Raw genomic sequence first — 8,713 nt, 5'->3', positions numbered from 1 at the left:
CTTTGCTAATGGAACTATCCCATGGAGAGCCTTCCACGCACAAAAAATCACTTTACTCGGTACCTGCAACTTCCATAGAATTTCCCAAACTAGGTTCTATGATGATGTACCTTGACCATCAGTATGGGTGGCAACTTTAGTTGTGAAGCATGGAAACTTCATTTGACTTATTTTGCGACTTAACGAAAATAAGTCAAATCTAGTAGGCTTTTAGACATTAGTTAAAAGCCTACTATATTTGACTTATTTTTGTTAAGTCGCAAAAGAAAGATTTCTGCCACATAAATCAGGAATGTGATGTTATAGATAACAACATTACCACTTGACGTATAGTCACAACATTACTTTCTCGAGTCTCTTAGTGTGGACCCGACCCTAGTGTTGTATGAAGCGATCGTGGATCCACTGTAAACGGGCGGCACCTTCCCTACACACCCGCTTTCACTCCTCGGTCAACTCCTCTGTGTCGCCGGGGAGGCATGGCATGTTGTACGGGTCGAGGGGGTCCTTTCTCGGCATGTCCAGGATATAACTCTCATATCGTTGGGATTTCATCGTGTTCTTGTTGGTTTCATCGGCAAGAAGGTCACATTCCCCAATTTTATCCAACTAGGCGCAACACCGACAGAGGATGTTGCCATTTCGCAGGATGCCGAGCCAGACACTACAATTCACAACTGAAACTGGTCGAAGGTAATCTACTGTGATAGTATGATTCAAACATGAGAATAGCTTCACCCACAAATTGGAGATGGGAGATGTCCCTAGCAATCAAGTGGTGTATAATACCCGTTAAGTGCCGCAAGCTTGGCCTTGTCAAGCATAAAGGACAAGGTGTCGCCTTGTTTTAGCCGCCTTTTGTTTATGAAGAAAAGGGTTGTTGGAGATTGTAGTCTGTCTGCTCTAGACCGGTTGCATCACATAGTGGATCCACGTCACATGAACACCTTAGGGAAAGATCTCTTTCGACAGAAACAATGAAGGCACCTCGTGGATGATTTCGTGGAGCGATAGGATCGCAAAGTGGTGATACCTAGCGGTAATACACCCACCACCAAGCTGCTTCGTGATTCATGTTGTTGCAGGTCCAATTGCATGACCTCCCTTTTTTACCTCATGTTTATACCAACTCGATGATGGGTCCCACTCACTCCCATGTATGGTCCCCTCTCTCTTCCCACTTCCACATACAACTAGTACACATGCACAGTGGGAATAGGACATATGTAGTCTCTCTCCTCTCTCACAATAAATCCACCATTTTATTCCACATTTGCTAATTAAATCATTCATATCTTCTAAACCATAATTTCATTTCTGAAACTTCTACATATTTGAAATCCTGGTGCCAAGACCTTTAGAACAAGACCAATTTTTCATATATTTCAAACAGGTTTAAATTTTAACATTTCAATTAATTTATCCCACTCAGTCTATTTCAAGGTGTGAAACATATTATCTTTACTATAAAGGGGAGTTGATAGTGCTGGCTCCACCCCCTCACAATTTGTTATATCGGACCAACGTAACTAGATTTAGCCAACCCATCTATTTAAATCGGTTTTTATCTACCAAATGAGATCAATCTACGGCATACTTGGTAACATCTTTATGGGAAGGAATCAATACCAATGAATCTTTGATCAATTTCTAAAGGTCAAATCAATATAAATCAGCCTTATCACTTTACAGTTATTTGGTAACACAAGGCAACATTTACAAAAACAAATCACTGGTGGTCTGTGCTCGGGCGTCGCCAATACGAGCTCCGCTGCCTCCTTTCCATGCAATCTTGTCAAAGGAAAGGACCCTATGGCGATGCCCCGGACTATTCGTGTGGTAGGCGCCGGATATCTTGAAAGGTGGGTCACACATATTTCTGAAGACCCCGGGGTAAAAAGGAAGAAAACGATAGAATATCGGAAATAGTCGATGCCAAAGTAGGGAGACTGAAAGAAGACTTGGAGAGGGATTTACATGCCAAAGAAAAAGCGATGGCAAAAGCCCAAATTACCAAAATGTGGTCGATATAGTTGAAGCCATGCCAAAGAATCGTATCAGGGCATCCAAATCCAGCACTATCAACCCAAATCTTCTCGGCGCTGGACAACATGAACCTGCATAGGGAGTCGTAGACTGAGCAAGCACCTCATAGTAGCCCATCCGGGCCAGAGAATGTCAACAACTGATATAGACGCCCTTACGGTAATCATTATCGCCGCCTCTACATGCACACACCTTTTTTCATGGTATGATTTTCTTGTTCCAATCTCTAACATTGACGAGGCAAACTTGTTTCACCCTCAAAGACCCTGTGGACTCTCCTAGTCGTGGTAAACGACCAACTAGCGGAGGTTGCAGCAGGTATTATCGTTGTCCCCAAAGAGAAAATTATGCACAATGTTTTGTTGCCGGACAACTTAAATAGGGTGGAAGTGTTTTTGTTTTTTCGAGGTTTCAAATATGTGATTCCTCTTGATTAGCCTCAATGGGCAGATGAGGGAACACACTATAGCCTTATACACTGTAACAGTTGGCAAATTAGGTGGCTAAGACACATATCCTTTTGGGGGCACACTCCCCGCACCAAACACCCTCGCCGCCGATGCTCCGTACAAATGCCCATTCATTGGGACCAACTCCTTTGGGCCAGTATAGTGAAGGAGTTCCAAATCAGGACAACATGGTGGCAAACGACGTGGCCGCTAACAATGATGATGTCGTTGTCTACTACAGTGAGTTTCAACACAAAGATTTCAATTTTTATTTGAATGATGAAATGTGGGATGAAGGCATGACTATTGCAGTGACTAACCCTAGTGTTGCTAAGAGTCTGTTTAACACATCGCGAACAGATGATACTCAAGGTGCTCAACATTCATGCAAGCTGATGGTGACCCGACACACCTTGAAAGGGTCGGTCCGAGAAGTTCTCACATGTACCCCAGCTCCTCAGCCCCAAAAAAGGAGGAAGACGCGGTCTCATAAGACGGATTACACGAACATGATAGATGCTGGGAGTCAGCTAGCGGTTTAGAAGAGACAGAAACCGGTTGAGTAGAAGATTGAGGATAGTCCTGCTGTGTCCCCAGGTTGTATACGGTTGTTTATGAACTTTTTGGACACGTACGGGTCCATACAAATATAAAATCACCCATTTTAATACGACACACAACAGAATAAAATCAATTTACAATAACATCCAAAATTAGTGACCACATACATTCTCACATGCAATTCAGGATAATATTTTTATTACTGGCTCACATCATAGCCCATTGTTTTACATCATGGCAAAGAGTAATGCTAGACGCAGAGGAGGCAAGAACAATTAGTATAATAAGGTCTGACGGGCTTGCAATCTGCTTGCTTGACGAGTTTCCCATATATAGATATGCATGTACTCAGGCAAGTATAAAATGCGCACAGAGTGGCCCCATAAGCAATTTGCGTTTTGCAATTTTCTGTACACAAGAAGATAAATCATTGAAAGAAGTTCAAATTGAAGAAGTTACAAAGAAACTCGTGCATGTCAACTACCAATATTACTATCCTCCAATCGGCAGGAAAATAGGTACATGAAAATCCATTTCGTACCAGCATAAGTGGAATTTCTTAGCAGCAGAAGCACCATAAGACAAAGAAGAATTGGTTTCCGCTCCATAATATCACTCACAAACTTCTTCTCGGTTGTTTTTTAGGTCCGGAAGATGCCGGTTATATTTGTAGGCTTGTAGCTAGAGAACATTTACTCCATGTTCAATCAAATAAGATCACAAAGATTTCCGTATCAGTGTCTTAAATTTGTACAAGTCATTCTATCTTCATGATGACATCCATTTACTGTTATCCTATACTTTGTCTATATCTATGCTTATATATATTTGGGAGATACTCTAAACTATGCACCACTATATGTGACTGGATCAAATCTATGGTATTAAATAAAGAAATCTCCTATAATTTGATGAGTCTTATTAATACTAATACAGAGAGGTGTACCTTGCTGGTTCTGGGCCGTAGTTTAACATAGAGACGTGTGATTATACAGAGATGTGTAATTATAGGAAAGCATTAGGGCATCTTCAATGCTGACTCCCAAATTTACTCCCTCATCCGTCCGCGGACAGGGAGCCGGCCATTCAATGTTGTCCGCATATGTCAGGTTACATTTTGGAAAAAAAAATAAACAAATCTTATGCCTATTTGAATGCACCTGACAATAACATTCATATTTGGATGATTTTTACATAAAAATGGACACTTTTCACCTAAATCAGAGCAAATTCATTACATTTAGACATGTTTCAATTAGACAAGACTCTCAAGCTAGACTAAAATGACCGCCACACCCATTTCCTATCTCCGGCTGGCCATGAGCCGCAAAAAATGAAGCCCCGCCTCCTCCACAGCAATGACACCTGGGAACTAAAGTTATCCGCCTCCTCCACGGCCAGAGCTGGCGGTGTCCTCGTCATCCTCACTGTTGCCAAACACCTCATCCACCACGTCACCCACCTCCTTGTAGGCGGCTTGTAAATCTACCTGATATTGGATATACCTCAAGAGATCGCGGCGGATTTCACGGGCGGTGTGGTAGGCGTCGCCCGGTGCCTCCTGCTCGGCCATTTACACGCTCGGCCCTATGGCCGTGCCGGCGGTGAGTAGTACTTCTGTGCGCCAGTTCTCGTCGAGGAGGCGGAGGTTGTAGGCCTGGTCGGCCTGCGCTTGCCGGAACGCGGCCTCCCGACTATGCAGTACCATGTCCTTGTGGTGGGCACGGGCCTCACCCATGGTGATGCCGACACGAAACGACGAGGAGGGTGGTGCCAACTCGTCCTCGGCTGCGTCCTTCAATTGGACGTCCGCAGTGCCGACCTCTGTCTGCTTGCCTGCCTGGTTGCAATGACGGCGATCTCTTTTTTCTGCTCAGACGTGAGGCTATTCCAGACGGCACTGGAGCTCGAGGAAGGCATGGTGCAGAGAGGAGGAAGGGAGCGGAGGATGATGGATGCGGCTATGGTCAGGCCTGCGGTTTATTGTTGGGGAACGTAGTAATTTCAAAAAAATTCCTACGCACACGCAAGATCATGGTGATGCATAGCAACGAGAGGGGAGAGTGTTGTCCACGTACCCTCGTGGACCGAAAGCGGAAGCGTTAGCACAACGCGGTTGATGTAGTCGTACGTCTTCACGATCCAACCGATCAAGTACCGAACGCACGGCACCTCCGAGTTCAGCACACGTTCAGCCCGATGACGTCCCTCGAACTCCGATCCAGCCGAGTGTTGAGGGAGAGTTTCATCAGCATGACGGCGTGGTGACGATGATGATGTTCTACCGACGCAGGGCTTCGCCTAAGCACCGCTACAGTATTATCGAGGTGGACTATGGTGGAGGGGGGCACCGCACACCGCTAAAAGATCAAATCAATTGTTGTGTCTCCAAGGGGTGCCCCCCTCCCCGTATATAAAGGAGTGGAGGAGGGGGAGGGCCGGCCCTCTCTATGGCGCACCCTAGGGGAGTCCTACTCCCACCGGGAGTAGGATTCCCCCTTTCCTAGTAGAACTAGGAGCCCTTCCAAGTAGTAGGAGTAGGAGAGAAGGAAAGGGAAAAGAGAAGAGAAGGAAGGAGGGGGCGCCGCCCCTCCCCCTAGTCCAATTCGGACTAAGCATTGGGGGGGCGCGCAGCCTCCCCTCCCTCTTTCCCCTAAAGCCCAGTAAGGCCCATATACTCCCCGGCGAATTCCCGTAACTCTCCGGTACTCTGAAAAATACCCGAATCACTCGGAACCTTTCCGATGTCCGAATATAGTCGTCCAATATATTGATCTTTACGTCTCGACCATTTCGAGACTCCTCGTCATGCCCCTGATCTCATCCGGGACTCCGAACTACCTTCGGTACATCAAAACACATATACTCATAATATAACCGTCATCGAACTTTAAGCGTGCGGACCCTACGGGTTCGAGAACTATGTAGACATGACCAAGACACGTCTCCAGTCAATAACCAATAGCGGAACCTGGATGCTCATATTGGCTCCTACATATTCTACGAAGATCTTTATCGGTCAAATCGCATAACAACATACGTTGTTCACTTTGTCATCGGTATGTTACTTGCCCGAGATTCGATCGTCGGTATTTTAATACCTAGTTCAATCTCGTTACCGGCAAGTCTCTTTACTCGTTCCGTAATACATCATCTCGCAACTAACTCATTAGTTGCAATGCTTGCAAGGCTTATAGTGATGTGCATTACCGAGTGGGCCCAGAGATACCTCTCCGACAATCGGAGTGACAAATCCTAATCTCGAAATACGCCAACCCAACAAGTACCTTTGGAGACACCTGTAGAGCACCTTTATAATCACCCAGTTACGTTGTGATGTTTGGTAGCACACAAAGTGTTCCTCCGGTAAACGGGAGTTGCATAATCTCATAGTCATAGGAACATGTATAACTCATGAAGAAAGCAATAGCAGAATACTAAACGATCGTGTGCTAAGCTAACGGAATGGGTCAAGTCAATCACATCATTCTCCTAATGATGTGATCCCGTTAATCAAATGACAAGTCATGTCTATGGCTAGGAAACATAACCATCTTTGATCAACGAGCTAGTCAAGTAGAGGCATAACAGTGAAACTTTGTTTGTCTATGTATTCACACATGTATTACGTTTCCGGTTAATACAATTCTAGCATGAATAATAAACATTTATCATGAGAATAAGGAAATAAATAATAACTTTATTATTGCCTCTAGGGCATATTTCCTTCAGTCTCCCACTTGCACTAGAGTCAATAATCTAGTTCACATCGCCATGTGATTTAACACCAATAGTTCACATCACCATGTGATTAACACCCATAGTTCACATCGTCATGTGACCAACACCCAAAGGGTTTACTAGAGTCAATAATCTAGTTCACATTGCTATGTGATTAACACCCAAAGAGTACTAAGGTGTGATCATGTTTTGCTTGTGAGAGAAGTTTAGGCAACGGGTCTGCCACATTCAGATCCGTATGTATTTTGCAAATTTCCATGTCAACAATGCTCTGCATGGAGCTACTCTAGCTAATTGCTCCCACTTTCAATATGTATCCAGATTGAGACTTAGAGTCATCTGGATCAGTGTCAAAACTTGCATCGACGTAACCTTTACGACGAACCCTTTTTTCACCTCCATAATCGAGAAACATATCCTTATTCCACTAAGGATAATTTTGACCGCTGTCCAGTGATCTACTCCTAGATCACTATTGTACTCCCTTGCCAAAATCAGTCTAGGGTATACAATAGATCTGGTTCACAGCATGGCATACTTTATAGAACCTGTGGTTGAGGCATAGGGAATGAGTTTCATTCTCTTTCTATCTTCTGCCGTGGTTGGGCTTTGAGTCTTACTCAATTTCGCACCTTGAACACAGCCAAGAACTCTTTCTTTGGCTGTTCCATTTTGAACTACTTCAAAATCTTGTCAAGGTACGTACTCATTGAAAAAACTTATCAAGCGTCTTGATCTATCTCTATAGATCTTGATGCTCAATATGTAAGCAGCTTCACCGAGGTCTTTCTTTCAAAAATTCCTTTCAAACACTCCTTTATGCTTTGCAGAATAATTCTACATTATTTCCGATCAACAATATGTCATTCACATATACTCATCAGAAATGCTGTAGTGCTCCCACTCACTTCCTTGTAAATACAGGCTTCACCGCAAGTCTGTATAAAACTATATGCTTTGATCAACTTATCAAAGCGTATATTCCAACTCCGAGATGCTTGCACCAGTTCATAGATGGATCGCTGGAGTTTGCATATTTTGTTAGCACCTTTAGGATTGACAAAACCTTCTGGTTGCATCATATACAACTCTTCTTTAATAAATCCATTAAGGAATGTTGTTTTGTTTATCCATTTGCCAGATTTCATAAAATGTGGCAATTGCTAACATGATTCGGACAGACTTAAGCATAGATACGAGTGAGAAACTCTAATCGTAGTCAACACCGTGAACTTGTCGAAAACCTTTTGCGACAATTCTAGCTTTGTAGATAGTAACACTACTATCAGCGTCCGTCTTCCTCTTGAAGATCCATTTAATCTCAATGGCTCGCCGATCATTGGGCAAGTCAATCAAAGTCCATACTTTGTTCTCATACATGGATCCCATCTCAGATTTCATGGCTTCAAGCCATTTTGCGGAATCTGGGCTCATCATCGCCTCCTCATAGTTCGTAGGTTCGTCATGGTCAAATAACATGACCTTCAGAACAGGATTACCGTACCACTCTGGTGCGGATCTCACTCTAGTTGACCTAGGAGGTTCGGTAGTAACTTGATCTGAAGTTACATGATCATCATCATTAGCTTCCTCACTAATTGGTGTAGGTGTCACAGGAACCGGTTTCTGTGATGAACTACTTTCCAATAAGGGAGCAGGTACAGTTACCTCATCAAGTTCTACTTTCGTCCCACTCACTTCTTTCGAGAAAAACTCCTTCTCTAGAAAGGATCCATTCTTAGCAATGAATGTCTTGCCTTCGGCTCTGTGATAGAAGGTGTACCCAACTATCTCCTTTGGGTATCCTATGAAGACACATTTCTCCGACTTGGGTTTGAGCTTATCAGGATGAAACTTTTTCACATAAGCATCCACTAGTAGAAAAGGGGGCTTTTGTCCCGGTTGGTAAGGGCCTT

General features: G+C 43.9%; 1 long non-coding RNA gene across 1 annotated transcript; it reads right to left on the bottom strand.

The window, feature by feature from the left end:
* Positions 1–3,237: 3,237 nt before the first annotated feature.
* LOC120976308 (uncharacterized) lies at positions 3,238–4,339 on the bottom strand. Its single transcript, XR_005771554.2, has 2 exons — positions 3,598–4,339; positions 3,238–3,464 (listed from the first exon to the last, which is right to left on the bottom strand). It is a non-coding gene; the product is annotated as an uncharacterized lncRNA (long non-coding RNA).
* Positions 4,340–8,713: the final 4,374 nt, after the last annotated feature.

Source organism: Aegilops tauschii, chromosome 3 (assembly GCF_002575655.3).
Source record: "Aegilops tauschii subsp. strangulata cultivar AL8/78 chromosome 3, Aet v6.0, whole genome shotgun sequence".
NCBI classification, from domain to species: Eukaryota; Viridiplantae; Streptophyta; class Magnoliopsida; order Poales; family Poaceae; genus Aegilops; species Aegilops tauschii.
This window is presented reverse-complemented; position numbering and strand designations above follow the sequence as displayed.